Source organism: Myotis daubentonii, chromosome 1, assembly GCF_963259705.1.
Source record: "Myotis daubentonii chromosome 1, mMyoDau2.1, whole genome shotgun sequence".
Classification (NCBI taxonomy): Eukaryota; Metazoa; Chordata; class Mammalia; order Chiroptera; family Vespertilionidae; genus Myotis; species Myotis daubentonii.
In genome coordinates this window covers 192749871-192769274 of record NC_081840.1, presented here as the reverse complement: position 1 = coordinate 192769274, position 19404 = coordinate 192749871, and the positions used below count along the sequence as shown (strand labels likewise).

The 19404-nt window shown below is 39.2% G+C and overlaps 1 protein-coding gene across 6 annotated transcripts in view; it reads right to left on the bottom strand.

The window, feature by feature from the left end:
* Positions 1–19404, bottom strand: part of EPHA5 (EPH receptor A5) — a 356087-nt gene that overhangs the window by 67636 nt on the left and 269047 nt on the right. The gene's annotated exons all lie outside the window — the stretch shown is intronic.

The following is a 19404-nucleotide window of genomic DNA, read 5'->3' as shown; positions in this document are numbered from 1 at the left end:
ACGAGTAAACTGTCTAATAAAATTGCACTTTATTGTGGGAAACCACATAAACAGATGGCAGAATATAATACAGAATTATTTAGTGCTTCAACGCATTCACCTTTACGTATATTTTATGAATAGCATTTCTAGTTATTTCAAGAGAACTGTGGGAAAAGCTTAGTAATGGACCAGCAAGTTTAGGCTTTTGTCCAAAATCTGGCTATTTTGAACTTTAATTCCTTGACATGTATCTACTCTATTTTATATCAAATAAGGAGAAGAAAAGAAAATAAAATGCTAGAGAAGGTAGAAAAGTAATTCCAAATAAAATTCCAATATATTTTTTTCAAAGAAGTAGGCATTGTCCCATATATTTTCTTTGCAGTATTAATGATGTTTTGTTTTTTTAATTTTTTTAAATATATATATTTTTTCTTATGCCAGTGAAATTATTTCAGAGAGGGAGGAGAGATACAATCATCAATGATGAGAGTGAATCATTGATTAGCTGCCTCCTGCATGCCCCCCACTGGGGATCGAGCCCACAACCCATGCATCTGCCCTGACTGGCAATTGAACCATGACACCCTGGTTCATAGGCCCGGCTTAAGCATTCATGATGTTTTAATTTCTGTGCTACTATGTGACAATTTGGTTATCACTAAAATGGAATCCTACTAAACAGAAATGGCTATATGACATTTATTTCCAGTTTGATAATTTGTATTTAAAGAATATGCCAAATAATTATTCTCATTATAGAGATATTGAAAGTCAAAGTTACAGTACAACAAAATGTTAAAACACAGAGAAGTGTTTCTTTTGCACATCTTAACATATTTTTTATAGTTATATTTATTTATTAGTGCAATTATAAGACATTTATTAATGTCATAATTTTTGATATATACGTTAACTTTCCCACTGTTTCTGCTTGTATAAAAACTCAGATTAGAAGCTGGCAAACTATGGTCCATGGACCAAATCAAACATCGCACTTATTTTTGCAAATGCAGTGTTTTTGGAATCAGCCACATTCATTTCTTGTTTGTGGCTTCCTTAGAGTTGCATGGCCGAGTTGAGTAGTGAAAGAGAATGTAGGGCCTGCAAAGCCTAAAACTTTTACTACCTGACTCTTCAAGAAAGTCCACCTTCCTCTTTTCTTAGACTGGCAGTTTCTTGAGATGATGATGATTCTTTGATTATTTTTTCTTCTTCATAGTTTAAACATAATAAATGACAACGTGTAAGTAGTCAGTGTTTTACTGTAACTCGTGTTAATATCACAATTATCTCAGTTTATTAATATAAAAATATGTATATACGTGTTAATTTCAAACATCCCATTTCCAACTCAAAAATAATAAAGTAATTAATAATGGATTTTTGACTAATGCACCTGATCAATTTTTAGTGATAAAAAGATGATGTCATCTCCTAATAAGGTACAAACACCCTTCCAGATGCATGTGTACAAGTTAGTAAGTTCAGGTAGCAATGTGCTTAGGAAGGCAATAGTAACTGCATATTGTGGCCGTTGCCTAATAGGATTCGCTTCATACTTGGTAGTGTTCTAAGACCCAAACAAGCACACTAATGATTCTATAAATAATAATATTTTACTCATTCCTCTTAATTTTAAAAATTATAATAGGGAACTTGTCTTAAAAATTAGTACATACACATACACACTCATACAATTCACTATGACACCAAATCCACACATGTTAGTCTTGAAAAATTAAATCATTTTACCTATCTCTAGAATTCTGATTCATAGTTTTAGCAAAGTTTAATAAAATAATCTGAAATCATGTAATATTCGATATTTGTATGTCTACCTTTTCTGAGACCTTGTTTCAGATTTTGTACTGATAGTTTCTTTGACTTGTTTTAAGATGACATAAATAAATTTCCTTGGGTTACTTAGTTAACCTCTTTGTGTTCAATTGACAGATAAGAATCCTACTTCATAGGTTTTATGAAAATAAAGTGAGAGAATATATATAATCACCTTGGTGAGTATCTGGCTGATCAAATATTTTGGGAGAAAAGTTGTAGCTATTACTCTTAGTAATCTCATAATTAAAGTGATAGAATAAATTATCATTACATCAGAGGAATTTATATTTTTCATGATCCATAAAATATTACCATGCTAATATTTCCATTGATAATATAACTGAATAACTAATTACATTCAAACAAATTCTTATAAATACAAAATGGGCAATGCAAATTTTTAAATCATAATTTTCACAAAATACATTTTCTAAAAATTTAGTAATCAGAGCATACTGTGCATAAATTTGTTATGAAGAAAATTAAAAGTAAAGTACCTTTTCTATAAATATCTGAAATGAGATAGATCTTCTAAGTGATTTGGACCTTTAAATAACTTTTAAAATAACCTAGTCACCTCCACACCAGATGGTATAAAGTTCATGTTCTTTCCTTAATCAATAAATACTTGCAGAAGTACAGGTTGAAAATGCTCAGAAGACTCAGAGGTAATTTAGAAATAGAAACTAAAACGTGCTAAAAATAGGGGCTAATCTAATGTATGTGAGCTGTGGTTCAGCACAGGGCACATCTGCATCTCCATCAGTTCCCAGCACCTGGAGGCCTGTGAGTAACTGCATGGAGCTGTAACAAGATCATTACTATCCCAGTTTAAAATAGTTTAGGCCTTCTAGGCTTATAAACAAAAATCATTGGTCTTTATTTTAAGGCTATTTTGATTTGTCCTTTGGAAGATTAAGATATGATAACAGAAGCTTTCTAAGCCCAAAGAAGATTCAAATGAAATTACTTCAGCCAGGCCTTACACAGAGCTGATCAATATATGTACGAAGTGTGTCAGTGTAAGTAAGATAACCTTCCTCCTACCGAAGCCAGGCGATTATAACTCTAGGAAAGAAATTCTCAAAGATACTAGATCATAAAAGCAAGACAATGGGCTGTGGATAAAGGGTGACTTAAATTCTTAAATAAGAGATCATACAAGTGGAGAAGAACACACTAAGATCTTAATGGATAAATGAAAGGCAGGAAATGTAATTTCACAAATGAAATACCTTCATTAGATAGAAAATATTTTCAGTTTACTGCTCTTAAAAAAGGAATAAATTGAAAAGGCAGCATCGTTCACCCATTTTAAATAAACAACAGAAAATGATGGTACTTAATGCTGAAGACAAGAGTGGCGCTTGTGCCCTCACAGGTGGCCAGCCACACTGAAAAGTGACACCAATCCTTTAAAAAAAGATCCTCCAAAACTGATCATAGAGTAATAAAAATGTCCTCTCCTTTTGACTCCATTGTGTAGCAAGCCAGTTAAGATCATGGGATTTGTACGCAGACTAGGAGCAGTCCTGGACGTATCCATTCATAAATGTATAGTTTCGGTAAACTAGTCACTGATGTAAATGAAAGAATAATTGCGACTATCCCATATAGGGTTGCTTTGAAGAAATAGTTTAATAATGCTTGTAAAGCTCTCTGCATTGTCTTGGGCTTACAGTCAGCACTTTACTTTTTTTTCCCTCCTAACTGATATTTTTCTAACCTGGTCTTGGGCAAGGAGTGTGATACAGATAATATGCCTGAGGCTGGCCATATATCTTACAGGAAGTAAATAACTCATAAATATTTCACAGTCAACAAAATATATCTGTGGAGGCAATAATTCAATATAAATCAATATAAAGTAATATTTTTCTTAATTAGGAAACAAATGTGTAGGAAAATAAAATATTGGCGTAAAAGTATATCAAACTTCTAAGAGCACTTATGTTGGAGTGTTACATCAATTCACACTATGGGTCAATTTTAGTTTTCTCTCACTTAATTTTATACTCTTCAAAAAATAAAACAAATAATTTAAACAATTCCAATTATGATACTTAATGACAATGATAAAATTTTAAAGGTGTAACATCCTATCTAATAATAGACAAACATGGCAATTAACCATACCTCCGACACGCTTCCCATTGGCTAATCAGGGCAATATGCAAATTAACTGCCAACCAAGATGGCGGCCGGCAGCAAGGCAGCTGAAGCGAACAGGAGGCTTGCTTGCTCCAGTGATGGAGGAAGCCAAGGTTCCCCACCTGCCACTGCCAGCCTCTGAGCTGCACTCTAAGCAACTATGTTGCAATTATAGAAGCTAAACAAACCCCATGCTTTCAGCCAGACGGCTGAGCTGGAGTTGCAACAGTGTTTCAATTATAGAACCCAAACAAACCAGATACCTGCTTTCAGCAGCTGAGGTCTCAGAGCTGGAGCTGAGCCTCAGAGCTAAAGCTGGCTCTCAGCTCCAGTGACAGCCATAGAAGGTAAATAAATCCCAGAATAAAAAAAAAAGAAAAAAAGGAGAGGTAGGGAGCTTCAGTCACCTGCCAGCCTGAAAACTGCCCTCAGCCTCAGACCCAGGCTGGCCAGGCACACCAGTGGGGACCCCCACCCTGAAGGGGGTGTAACCAGCTGCAAACAGCCATCATCCCCTCATCCAGGCTGGCCAGGCACCCCAGAGGGGACCCCCAACCTGAAGGGGGTGTGACCAGCTGCAAAAAGCTATCATCCCCTCATCCAGGCTGGCCAGGCACCCAAGTGGGACCCCCACCCTGATCCGGGACACCATTTAGGGCAAACCAGCCAGCCCCCACCCATGCACCAGGCCTCTATCCTATATAGTAAAAGGGTAATATGCCTCCCAGCACTGGGATCAGCAGAGCTGCGAGGTCTCCCAGCACTGAGATCAGCAGAGCTGCAAGGCCTCCTGGCACTGGGATCAGTGGAGCTGCGAAGCCTCCTGACACCGGAATCAGCGGAGCCTCCCAGCAACAGGATCAGCTGAGCAGCGAGGCCTCCTGGCCCCTGGAGCAGCATGACAGGGGGCAGCGCCCAAACCCCTGATTGCCCTGCGGCTCTGTGTGTGACAGGGGGCGGGGCCACAACCTCCCTGTCCGCCCTGCTCTGTGTGTGACAGGGTGCGGTGCCCCAATCCCCCCATGGGCCCTGCTCTGAGTGTGACGGGGTGGAGCCTCAACCTCCCCATCAGCCCTGCCCTGAGTGTGACAGGGGTGAGTGCCCCAAGCCCCTGATCCGCCCTGCTCTGTGTGTGACAGGGGGCGGTGCCTCAACTCCCCTATTGGCTCTACACTGTGCGTGACAGGAGGGAGCTCCCCAACCCCCTGATCAGCCCTGCTCTGTGTGTGACAGGGTACGGAGTCCCAACCCACCTGATGGGCCCTGCTCTGTGCATGACAGGGGGCAGTGCCCTAACCCCCTGATTGGCCCTGCTCTGTGTGTGATGGGGTGGCACCGCAACCTCCCCATTGACCCTGCCTGAACGTGACTGGGGGTGGCATTGCAACCTCCTGATCTGCCCTGCTCTGTCCATTACAGGGGGTGGCGCCCCAACTCCCCAATTGGCCCTGCTCTGAGCCCGACCAGGGGCTGCACCTAGGGATTGGGCCTGCCCTCTGCCACCTGGGAGCGGGCCTAAGCCAGCAGGTCATTATCTCCCGAGGGGTCCCAGACTGTGAGAGGGCACAAATGGGGCTGAAGGACACCCCCCCCAGTGCACAAATTTTTGTGCACCGGGCCTCTAGTCTATATGTATAAAGCCTTAATATGCAAATAGATCAAATGGCAGAACAATCTAACAACCAGTCACTATGATGTGTGCTGACCACAACCAGGAGGCGTATGTGAAACATGGCAGGCATCGTCTGCGGCAGGATGGTGGAGCAGATGAATGGGGGTGCCAGACCAACGTGGGGCACTGGTCACTACATCGGGGAAAGCCTCTGGTGGTTAATGAAAATTCTTTGTCCCCGTGCACTGTCATCACACCAGGCACTCACACTGCTGCCTGCTTGTGCCGGCCCCTCTCACACCCGCTGCCACTGCCCAGTGCCTGCCCCAATTGCTCAGCGCTATCAGTTGATGCGAGCTGTGGCTGTTGGCCCCGAGAGTCCCTCAGGGCTTCTCCACCTCCCCCTGCTCCTGAGGGGCAATTGGGGCCGGTAGCCGCCTCTTGCACCACAATGGTCCCACTCACACCCGCTGCCAGCACCCAGCGCCAGTCCTGATCGCTCGGCTCCATTAGCATATGCGAGCAAGGCCTGCGCCATCACCACATGGGAGTGGTGGTGGTGGGAACAGGGCTGCCAGCAGAAAGGGAACTGGGGGCTGCAGTGGGAGGGGCTGGGCGGGTGTATGGAGGGTGGGGTGAGAACAACCCCTGTGCCCACCACAGCCTAGAGGCCCACAGTTCCTTTCAAGGTGCACGAATTTATGCACTGAGCCCCTGGTATTTATAATAAAAATAAAAGCAGAGGAAATTGTTCATTGGTAATTAACACTGATGATGTTTATTGCTTTATATATTTCTTAAAATGTTTCATAATGCAATATTTGTGCATCTATGTCTTAATTCACTGCCACTCTTTTAAGATTTTGTACTGATTTCCTGATGAAAGTAGGCTAAACTTTGAAGAATATTTTTGAAAAAACTTGAAAAGGTATAAAAAGCATAATGATCACATATGTGGTTTCCAAACTCTACTCTTTATTTCCCATGCTTGTGCCACAAAGGCATAAAATTATCCCCCCCACAGGAGAGAAGGTAATGCAAAATGGTTAGAAAGGCCTTTCTATTTCATTTTTTAAGTATGCTTTTGAATAACTCTGTGGGGAATGCCACATCTACAGCACATGTATGTACAATCCAATCATTATTCCCCAGCTGTAGTCTAGGGAAATTGGCATAGGGTATAGTTACATGTAGTAATTTTTAAAACCTTTTTTAGCTCTCTGCTTCCTCTCACTCTAGAGCTTCTTACCCCTCCCTGATGATTATAGGTGTCTACCTGCGGTTGCCTAAGGACCTTTATCAAAATTATACTATCTGAGCAATAAACCCAGGTCAATGGATTTTGAAACATCAGAGGACCTCTGAGTCTTAACTAATCAAGTTCCAAACCTGGCACTCTCACATCTTAATGTGAAGTAATACGGAAAAAAATAATATATATATAATATTTATATATAAAACATATATAAATATTTAAATATATAAATATATATTTATTTATATTTATATACATAATATTTATATATAAAACATATATAAATATTTAAATATATAAATATAAATAAATATATATAAGTATATATAAGTATATATAAATGTGTGTGTATGTGTGTGTGTGTATATATATATATATATATATATATATATATATATATATATATATATAAATATATATATAATATCTTGGTATCTTCTCCCAGTTCCTGATACAAAGCTCCTAAAACTGAGGAGACAGATTCCAGGCAGTCAGGAATCAGGACCATGGTGGGGGGAAGGGGATAAAACTGGGGAACCCAGCTAGATGGAGTTACTAAGGCATCCCAACAAGGTGGGGAAGTAAGGATACAAGCAAGAGGCATGAACTTTAAAATGTATGGATATTGCTAAGACAGGCAGCATGCAGATAACTAATCACAAGGCAGTGAGGCATGTAACCAATCCTAAGGATGTTACTAGGGCAGTATTCTTTTAAAAAACAATAGGAACTAAAAGACTGTATCTACCCTCTAAATTAATAGGCACTTGATTCCTCTCCCCTTCTCCCTTCTCCTGTCACACAATGGGTTCCTGACTTTCCTGTGGTGGGGGAGCACATCCCTGCACTCATGTGGCTTATGGCCATGTGGGGCTCTACAGATAGGCTAATAGACTTTAATTCGCATGGATGTTCTCCATAAACTTTGGTTCCACTGTTTTTGTCCACAACGTCACGCTCTGATTTTGCAAGACAACGGACTTGGACTCCCTCCCTATATTTCGGTTTCAAAACCATCCTAATATATAAAAACCCTGTTTCCATCATGACCAGAGGCTCGACCAACCGGAAATCAATCCTGCAGTCAGCGCTGGGTTGCCATGGCGACTGACTACTGCGGCTACAGGTGTGGTGACCAGCACCAACTGCTCAGGGGGCTGCGAATCAGGCCAGAGAGAGGACTGAAGAGAGAAGCAGGGTCTGATCCATAGCCTCTGTGGCAGCTGTTGATCAGCACTTGCTCTCTTTCTCTCCTGCAGCCATGCCTCCATTTCTCTCCAGGCCTCCACCGGGGCTGCTGATCAGACCCCGTTGATAGGCCCAGAGACACTGAGTGGCATAGAAACTGACCAATCAGAACCAAATCTGGGTGAACTGTGAGGAGCCAGTGGCTGCCTAGGAGGTGAAGCTTTTGACACCGATTGGCATAGAAACCGACCAATCAGAACCAAATTGGCCAGCAGAAGAGGGCAGTTCGGGGCAAGATCACACCTGCAGGGAAGGGTGTTTGGGGGTGAGATCAGGCCAGCAGGAGAGAGCAGTTGGGGGTGAGATCAAGCTGGCAGGGGAGGGCCATTGGGCGTGAGATCAGATCAGCAGGGGAGGGTGGTTAGGGGCCATCAGGCCAGCATGGGAGGTCAGTTGGGGGCGATATCAGGCCAGCAGGGGAGCAGTTAGGTATTAATAAGGCCAGCAGGGGAGCGGTTAGGGGGTGATCAGGCTGGCAGGCAGGCAAGCGGCTAGGAGCCAGCAGTCCTGGAATCTGAGAGGATGCAACAGTCGGACATCCCCCGAGGGGTCCCTGATTGGAGAGGATGCAGGCTGGGCGAGGGACACCCCCCCCCCCAGTGCACAAATTTCATGCACTGGGACTCTAGTTGCAAATAAGATGCCAGGAGAATCTTTTGTTCCATCATTACTCTTTGACCTTATTTCCTGACACAAAGCTCCTAAATATCTTGGAATTTCCTGGTGGTAATACTATCTTTTGCTCTAATGAGATGACTCTTGGTGGGCTCCCAGTTGGAGGCTGGTGTGATTAGAAGCTTGGAATTTTCAGCCTCTCCCATCATTCTCCAGAGAAGGGAGAGAGGCTGGATAAGGAGGTAATGATCAATAATGCTTACATGATGAAACCTCCATAAACATCTCAAAAGGGATTAGGAGAGTTTCTGGGTTGGGATAGTCATTCATGCACTGGGAGGGTGTCACATCCCAAATCAAGGGATAGAAAGCTCCCACACTGGGGAGCCTTACAGACTCTGCCCTATGCATCCCCTCGACTGGTTATTCATCTGTATCCTTTATCATATCATTTGCTACTGTATATAAAATAATGGTAAACCTAAGAGTGTTGTCCCCAGAGTTCTATGAACTGTACTAACAAACGACTGAATTCAAAGAGAGGAGTAAAGGGAAACTCCCATTTGTAATGTGACAAATAATATAAATGGAACAACTTTAAAATGGAGGCAGAGCTGTCATCCCAGAACTGTCTTGTACATCCTATGCCTCAACCTTTGGAATGTTAAAATTGGGCAAAATAACCTTTGGGCTGCTTTTGAAGAATCACTGCATGCTGAACAACTGTTTGCAAAGATAATAATAAAGTTGATATAATGACTAGGGGACTGAAATTTAAAGACATTCTTTAGAATTAACATCAGTATGCTAGCTTATCTGTATCTATAGAAATCCCTTCCTTCTAGTCATGTAATTATTCCCCTTCTCTTTCTCATAAATACCCCCTGCCTTCACCTCCTAAAGGGAACACTATTTGGATCTCTGCCTGAATGATTTTTCAAGAATAGCTATTTTCTTGAATCTCAAATAAAAGCTTGTTGCCTCTCACTTTAGCTTTCTATTTTTAGGTTAACAATAGCCACGTGGAACAGAAGCTGTAGGTAAGCAAGGGACCTACTACTTGTGATTGGTATCTAGAGTAGGGAGCAGTCTTCTGAGATGAGTCCTTAAACCTATGGTGCAAACTCCAGTTAATGTCAGAACTGAATTGAATTGGGGGACACCCACTTGAGATTGCAGAGAATTGCTTGGTGTGGAAACAAACAGACACATACACATATATATCATGTATCAGAAGTGTAGAGTAAAAACACTTCTGATAGCGGGGGAGTGTGCCTTTCTAACACATTTGTTTTTTCCTTGTTTTCTGTTTCAAGACTGAAATGTCCTATTATAATATGCATCATAGTGATAACAATTCTGGGACTCAGTGAGAGGAAACAGCTTTCCTAATACGGCACTGATAGCAAATTATGGAGGTGTGATGTGGGCAGCAGTTACTGCCTCATACTGTACTGGAAGCACAATTTCTTCTTCCACAACTTCCAGCTCCTTCTATTCCCACCCAATCCTTCAGCCTCATCTCTCCCTCCCCCTGTTGAAAATTTAAGAACTATGGTCTGGGCATTTCTTTCTTCCTTTGCTATTAGTTTATTAGCAGATTAAACAACTTTAATAAATAAATTAATTCACAATAAATTACATACACATTTTAAAATTCCTTTATGTAAGTCTAGCCTTTACTGTGACAAAATACTATACCAAATATTGTTTGAAAGTATTAAAAGATGAATACCATAAAAGTACTCAATGATCTAAATTCTGCTATTATTCATATGCAGGTATAAAATAAAGATCAAATAAGAAAAGTGAGACAAATCTTAAGTAAATCATATGTATATTTCAAGTTCTAAAATTGAAAAAAAACAAACACGCCGAAACCGGTTTGGCTCAGTGGATGGAGCGTCGGCTTGCGGACTGAAAGGTCCCAGGTTCGATTCCGGTCAAGGGCATGTACCTGGGTTGCGGGCACATCCCCAGTAGGAGGTGTGCAGGAGGCAGCTGATCGATGTTTCTCTCTCATCGATGTTTCTAACTCTCTATCTCTCTCCCTTCCTCTCTGTAAAAAATCAATAAAATATATTTAAAAAAAACACAAAAAACAAACACTAACAAATCCAAGTGTTCAATCTGTAAATATTCCTTTAAGTACAACATCACAAAAACAAACAAAAAACTAATTCACTTAAATGTTGGAATCAGAAACTCTCTTTTTCCTTTCTCTCAAGACAATTAGAAGACTTAGAAACAGCACACTGAATGAAAGCAGAAAGAGAACTTGAGGTGAGTTTTCTTTAAACTGCACTTGAACTGGTTTATTTCCCAAACTATGCTTTAATGATAATTCACTGTACTTCTCTTAATCAATTTAATGAGCCTGAGGTCATTATAAAACAGGCTCTTCTCCCATGAATACCATAGGTAAAGGCATGCTACGACTAGCAAATATTATTGAACATGTTAGATTCAGTTTGCTTACTCATATATATTTGGAAAATCAAAGTAAATTTCATCAAATATTAACAACCTTTTAAAAACTTTTTGCTGCAGTTGTAGACAAAATCATTCTCATTATTAGCTAACATGTACTGAGAATCTGTGCTACGCTTTAAGAATGAGAAATTATATATATATATAAAAGCCTAATATGCAAAGTGTCCCCTCAGGAGTTTGACCAACCAGGAGTTCAATCGCTCACTATGATGTGCGCTCTCCACCAGGGGGCAGTGCGGAATGAAGGGAGGCCCTGGCCGGCAGCTGGCAGCTGGCAGCTGCTAGGGACTCTACCTGTGCATGAATTTCATGCACTGGGCCTCTAGTATTTACTAAAATCAGCTTCCTACTCACACTGTGTAAAGATTCTAAACTGTATACAGATTAAAGTCAACCAGAGAAATTAAAACAACAACAAATAAACAAACCACACAGGAAGAAAAACTAAGGCCCAGGCCTCACCCCAGAATAAGTAAGTCAGAACGTCTTGGTGATGGGACCCAGCATCATCATTTTTCAAAAGCTGTTAGTTGATCCTAAATTTCCTCCAGGTTGAGAACCACTGATCCAAGAGGTACTCAATAAATACTTGAAGTGAGTGATGTGTCTTATAATAGTCTTAGGAGAATTTACTTAATGAATAAAAGAGAACAGTTTGTAATTAGCATATTAATAGTCTGCATGTTAATAAAAGCTTCACAAGTTCCTGTAGGTGCTTAAAACAATTTGTTCTTTGGTAAGTATTTTAAATAATTCTCCTACAATTTGTTTACAATGGTATTTTAATATTATCTACAAATGAAGACTGGTTTGTTAAGTGACTGTAAATTTCATCCTAGCCTCTATCTTTTAAACAAGATTTTTTTTCCCTAACATTTATTTCTACATGTTTCTTTTCATAGCAAGTTTAATGCTTAATGGCAGAATTTTTATCCTTCTATATTTCAGTACTAGCTACTTGGATTATTTGAGAATCCTAATATCTCAAAACAAAATAACAAAACTGTAAAATTATCTGAGCAATTGACCCACAGATTTACCATATAAGATTATATGAAAGCAAAGCTTAGTTTTTCCACAGATGGGTCAGGAAAGCCTTCAAGAAGTGATGGGTATTTTGACATACAAGATTTTCTCTTTGAGGTAGAGTAAAGCATATATATCTATATGCCCTCCCCTGCCAGCCTGGTTGCCCCCAACTGCCCTCCCCTGCCAGCCTGGTTGCCCCTAACTGCCTTACCCTGCCAGCCTGGTCCTCCCTGGCTGGCCTGATCGTCCACAACTTCCCTCCCGCACTGGCCATCTTGTGACCACATGGGGACAGCCATCTTGTGTGAGGGTGTGATGGTCATTTGCATATTACTGCTTTATTATGTAGGATGTACATATATATTTATCATATTTATATAAGACAAAGCTCATACTGTTAATGAAGCAGGAAGAAATGGCGCTGAGTCACAGGCAAAGGTCATTTAAGGCATTTTAGACAGGTCTATAGAGTCACAGTAATTTGGACATGCATGTGCCTCCATGCCTACATGCCTTTCTCAAATATACTCTCAACTAACTTGTAAAATAAATTTTCATCTTCCAGGTCCAGTTTAAATCTATCATCTCTGTAACAATATTTCTGTACTCACTAAGGCAAAGATAAACATATCCTCTATTTTATTCTTGCACCAATTTGTCAAAAATACAGTGCTAATGGTGTTACATTAAAATTATCTGGTTGCATGACTGTCTCACTATTAGACTGTCCATGTTAAAGTATCAGAAAGCATATCAAAGGGTCAAATTACTTCATAAAAGCAAACTCTACTGGTCACCAAAGTTAGAAAAATCTACTGTAGTGAGCCTGTAACAAAAGAGGGGCTGCACAATCCACAAGTATTTTTGCAAAAAGCAGCTCCAGTGTGATATTTTGAGCAGGAAAATTAAATTGTTTCACCTTTATATGCATGATTTAATTTTTATCACTCAAATTTAAATAATTAAATGTCAGTACTATATAGTATATACACATGTGTTCACATATTATATTTATATGTGCATATAATATATGTAAATAAATGTAAACTGTATGTTAGATATGATTGATTAAACACTAATGCATTTTAATGTATTTGGTCTACATTACCTTATCCAATATAGATATATTTTTAAACCTTTTGAAAATGCAACTTTCTTCTCAAGTAGCAAATAAGTAATAGGACATTGTAGGCAATATATAGATGGGGCAGCCAGCAAACTTTAAACTGACATCTGACTTCAGAAACTGGCAAATCACCAAAAATGCAGAATTTTTGTTTCACCTAAATCTCAACTTCACTTTCTCTATTATTTTTTTTCTTATCTCCCCCTTTCCTCCTCTGGCATTGTAATTACATTAGGTTTTGTTAAGTTATTTGATAAATCAAAATCCTTCTTAAATAATTTCTATCCCCTAACAGCAAAATTCATTTTTCCATAAATCAATAATATTCAAGGTGACACTGATTTGAACTAGTTATTCACCTGATCATTTAATAAAAGAAATTCAAAGTATATTTATGGCTGCAATCCTTAAAGTGTTTTCTTTTAAATTAAAAAAAAAATATTGAGCACTAAGTTTATTAAAAGCCTATAGTGTTATTTAGTAAAATGTATGAAGTGGCAGACTAAATATACACATGGGCAATGGCCAGACCAAATAAGAATATAGAACTTTGATTCCAAATCTGTAGCAACAGCCCAGACAGCCAAACCACAACTTGTGCAGCAATCATCCCAAATGATTAGGACTTTATAAATACACAGCAGCTTCCATGATTTTTGTCTCCACTTCCAGCTTGGGACCAATGGGAGGAAGCCAAAGAGGTCCCTCTAACCAATGGCATAAGATGCCCCACTTATAGTTAGCGCACCTCTAGCTACCCATGTCAATAATCTCCAACCAAGGTATACCTGAAGACTTCTCTATTTTTACTTTTCATTAAAAAGCTTTCACACTCCACTGACTGCCTTTGGGTTTCTGCCGAAGGCAAGTCATGGTGTACGATCGCCTTGCTGTAGCATGCTCCTAATAGATAGCCTTTGCTTGCTCCCGTTTGGGTGCATTTTGTTTGTTTCCATGGAAGAGAACATCTCTACGAGTTCAATAAAGATAAATTACCTGGATTCTTCTTCGTACTCTTCCCCTATCCTAGTTCTGTTCAGCCACAACGATATTGAGATACAAAACACTGAATGATGTGTTTGTGTTACAGGAAGACACCTTTACTGAACAAAAGTTATCTCCACTCCTAGAAGCCTAATGTTACCATAAGCTCCTCCCACTGAACTTTCTCTGACTGGCGGTCATTTCATAGCTGACACTGGTCTATCTGTAAGTCCTCTTAGAGAGAAGTGTATGACTGTCATGACTAACCTTGCTATGCTTACCAATTTTAGGTTTTAATTTATTTTGAGAAAAGTAGAAAAGAAAAAAGTAAGGACAGGTAAAGTAGCAAAAAGTCATGCTAATTTTTTCAGCTTAAAAATAAGAATATTTTAAGCACAACTCTGATAATAAGATTTATTTTAAACACTCATTTGTCTTGGTGAAAATGTGATATTAATTAAAGACATGAGTGCCTCATAAAAAGGAGATTAGTCAAAGAAATAAGCCAAATATTTATGTTCTGATTTATTTAGCTCTCTTCATTATGGCTATTGAATGTTTTTCCAAAGTTGAATCACATCTATCAACATTATACCTATAAAGTAGGAAACAAGAATGACTAATGTTTCAATTTAACTACTTCACTCTCAAGTAATTAAAGTAATTGTGGAAGTATACTGAAATTATCAAGTAAGAATGTGTATTTTGTGAGAAAATATTATGGGAATTAAATTATTAGAACACCTTAAAAGGAGGCTAAATGTTCATTTTTATATCAAACTGTTGAAATTCCATGTAAGTACATTTTATTTTCTATTATTGTTGGTTTGTATTATTAAAATTATACATTATGATAATTGTCATGTGTTTAAAATTAAATATAATGATAATAAATGTCAACTATTTTAATACATTATATTTGTATATAACATAACAGTGGCTATTATTATTACAATGGTGTATAAATGTATATGTGTAAGTGTATAATGGTGTATAAATATGTTTTTATATAAAATACTAGAGGCCCAGTGCATGACATTCATGCACTGGGTGGGGGGTGGGGTCTCCTCGGCCTGGCCTGAGCCCTTTTGCAGTCCAGAAGCCCTTGGGGGATGTCCAACTGATGGCTTAGGCCCGCTCCCTAATGGGAGCGGGCCTAAGCCATCAGTCGGACATCCTTAGCACTGCCTTAGTGCTGCTGCAAAGGCAGGCCGCTAAGCTCCCCAGTCATCAGCCTGGCTTGTAGCTGAGCAGCGCTCCCCCTGTTGGAGCGTATTGACCACCAGGGGGCAGCTCATGGTTGAGGTCTGCCCCCTGGTGGTCAGTGTGCATCATAACAACCAGTCGTTCCACTGTTCAGTCGATTTGCATATTACCCTTTTATTATATAGGATTTATAATTGTAACCATATGTGATTTCCCAATAGGCATTTACCCGACTAAATATTTAAAATATTTTTAAATTATAACATTTAAATGGATATGATCTAGGTACAAACTATATTAGAAGAATAGATTTGAGAGCCCAGAGGCAGCATAGATAAAAGAATATCTATATAAACATTATTTAGTATGCTGAAGGTGGAGATCTACAACAATTTCTCAGCAATGAATATACTCCCAGACATGACTCAGGAAACTGATTTTTTGTTGAATAGAGTTCTACCCTTTGGCATAGGGCAATGCTATTGATTTTCTCTGTAGAGCTGGGTATCAAGTTCCTGTGAGAGCCTATGTTATTGTGGTCTCTGAGAGTCCTGGTAAGATTCCCAGAAACCTAGCAGTCTTCCCTCACAGCACAGCATCATATGGCATGCTAGCCTGCTGCTCTGACTTTCAGATGGGGATCACATTCTTAAAGAAATGGGGCTTCACACCAAAGGTATATTTTGCTCTTGTGTTTTTTACCGGCACTTGAAATCCGAGAGTCCTAGATGCTTTTTAAAATCATTTTCAGCTTTGCAAATCAATGATATTAACTTGTTTCCAATGCCATAGAGTTTTTCCCTCCAAATATTTGCCTCTATATAACTTCCTGAGTGTTTGATCTGTGAGAAGTCACAGGTGGGATATTCAATAATGTTGAGTAATTGACCCACTTACCCTCTTGGGTTCAGTTTCCTAGGATGGTTTACTTCCCACAGTGAGCAATTAGTTGTTGCAAAGCTCCTATTCTTTCTGGCACTATTCCACCCTGATCCTCATTTGTCAGTTATTAATAAATTATGAACTGCTCACTAATTATCTTTGATTCAGAGCCTTTGAAGAAAAAAGCATGCAATCATGAGAAAATAGATGGGATAACAACTCTCAGATAGTAAATCAATACACACGTCTGGATTTATTACAGTATTATAAAATCACATCTATTGCTAATTCATAAACCACTGAGAATAGCTTTTGATGAGCTCTTTTCTAAAACCAGTGATTGCGCATGTGATTACAAATATTTGTCTATAATTTATTTTCAAATAAAATATTATTATAATAAAATATGCTCATATTGTAGTTTTTATCAAAACATATCAAGTTTTGAAACTAAATAATCTTAGTTATATTGGAGATGCCAAATATATCAACCTCTCTATGATGTTCCTAACTTGAAGAGAATTAGGAGAGGAGTACAAATATGTTGACATACATTATTATTTATAAAAGGTCATGCTACTTGAGATCACCAGGTGCATCATCACACTGGCATTAGTAAGTCCAGATGTCAAATAAATAATATAAACTGGTGAAGATTTCTTAACTCTTACATAATACATCTTTTAAATCATTGCATTTATTTTGTGATGGCACCAAAATGTTCATGTTTGAGGAAGAAAACATATTTACAAGGTTAGGTATTCTGTTAAGCTTATGTTAGCGGTTACTGTCATTTTCCTTTCCCCAAACTATTAATAGTGAAAAATGAGACAAAGCACATGAAATAGTTGATTGATGCACAGTTTATCAATATTTCAACAACTTATGAAATATTCATTCAATTAGGTTTTTGGGGAGAGCCACAGAAGTCTCTGTCTGCTAAACACTTAATGGTGGCAGGAAAGTGAAGATAGTTACTCAATGTACTATTTAAGTTGTGGTTGAAAGTGTAAATCCCGTGAGAAATACTGATATATTGTTTTGAGATTTCAGTTGCCAGACAGAATGCTTTGGCTAAGGGAATAGGGAAGACTTTATGATAGGAAGAATGGTTGATGTGGGTTTTGACAGGTGGGTAAGGTTTAGTAGTGAAAGTTGAAAAAGACACAGAGTGAGATCCTCTTTCCTCATTCTCAGTTCATGTGGACCATAGGAGACTGACCCTATCCCTGGGGTCAAGAGTGAGCGCCTACTGTGCTGCGTCATGCAGTGTAACTTCTCCACCCCCTGCTGAGTTAAGGTCCCAGTGCTGTTGATTGATTTTCTCTCTGGAGCTGCATATCTGGCTTCTGTCAGAGCCTGTGCCACGTGAGCTCTGAGAGTGAAGGGCAAGAGCTCTACACTAGTGAGCTGGGCTCAACACAGTGACCATTCCCACTTCAGAGAGGCAGCAATGGTCTGCTTTCCTGCCATCTCGTGGGCCAGTTCTTCCCAGTCTCCTCTTGCTGGATCTGTCTCCCTCATTTTATCTGTCAATATCCAAGTGTCCCAGGGTCGACCTAAATAACCTCATTTTGATTAGTGGCATGAAAAACTGTATTTATGCCAGAGCATTATTGGATCATGTGTTTCCAATGGCATAGCAGACACTATTTTACCACCTGAGTCTATAAGTGCCTGTCCTTTGGATATTTTCAAAGCCTCTGCAATGTTTCATCTATATGATCTTTAATTCTCTTTTGGATTAAGGGAATTTATATTTGGCATCTGTTCTATGCAGCCAACAGAGTCCATGTCAAAAACATATAATGATCATGCTGGAAAAGTAGTTTGAAGCATATTTTAAAGAGTCCTGAACTCTAGCTTCACTATTACATTTATACAATCATTGGGCATTTACTGAGAAACTATCCTGCAATCCAATGAGCACATACTTATCAGGGGAGACATATATGAAATAAAGACCTAAAACTTTTTCAATTGGGAATAAAATGTTTTGAGGGAGAGCTAAAGTGAAATTAGCTTTGACCTAGCTGGTTTGGCTTAGTGGATAAAGCATTGGCCTGCCGGCTGAAGGGTCCCAGGTTTGATTCCGGTCAAGGGCACATGCCTGGGTTGCAGGCACAGTCTCCAGTAGGGGGTGTGCCGGAGGCAGCCAATGGATGATTCTCTCTCATCATTGATGTTTCTCTCTCTCTCCCTTTCTCTCTGAAATCAATAGCTTTGACAAAATCAGGAATGGTCCTGGAGTTGGTGACATTTGATGTGTGTGATTATATAATAAATACAACTTACCAGGTACAATTTTTATGTGCAAAGACAGAGGGAGAATTCATGAAAATCCAATGTATTTCTTGCTAACTTTCTTTTACTTACTGACATTAATTTTCTGAGAGGTATTTCATTCATATTACTGATAAGTTTGGAAAGTTTTTAAATGTTAATACCAATAATTTTAGCTACAGAGAATCAGCAACTTGGCACATAACAGTTCAGAGTTTCACCCAAATCACGTAGCTGAATAAGAATAAGTCACTGATTGGGAAGTTTTTTTGATGAAGAGAAGGGTCTTAAAGTCAGAGTTGCTTTCAAGCCTCAGGCCCTCACTAACTAACTGTATATAATACTTATGTTCTAACATTGTCCCAGAGGTAATAAAAACCTAGAGATAAAAGACCTGCCATCATGAACCTTATATTCTAGTAGGGTCAACAAACAAACAAAAAAATCAACAGAACAAAAACATGCGTGCTACATAAGCAATTAGTGTTATGGTGTAAAAGGGTAACAAGTGTTATGAAGACGCAAATCTGAGTGAGGGGGTCTGATGTGCAGTAGAAGGAATCATGGGTCATCATAGTAAGTTCAATTGAGAGGTTGAGAATGAACAGACATGAAAGAAAGAGGAAGCCATGTGGTTCTCTGGGGCAAGGGAGTATGAGTTAGCAAGTAGAGCCACTCCAAAAGCCTGAAGACTGG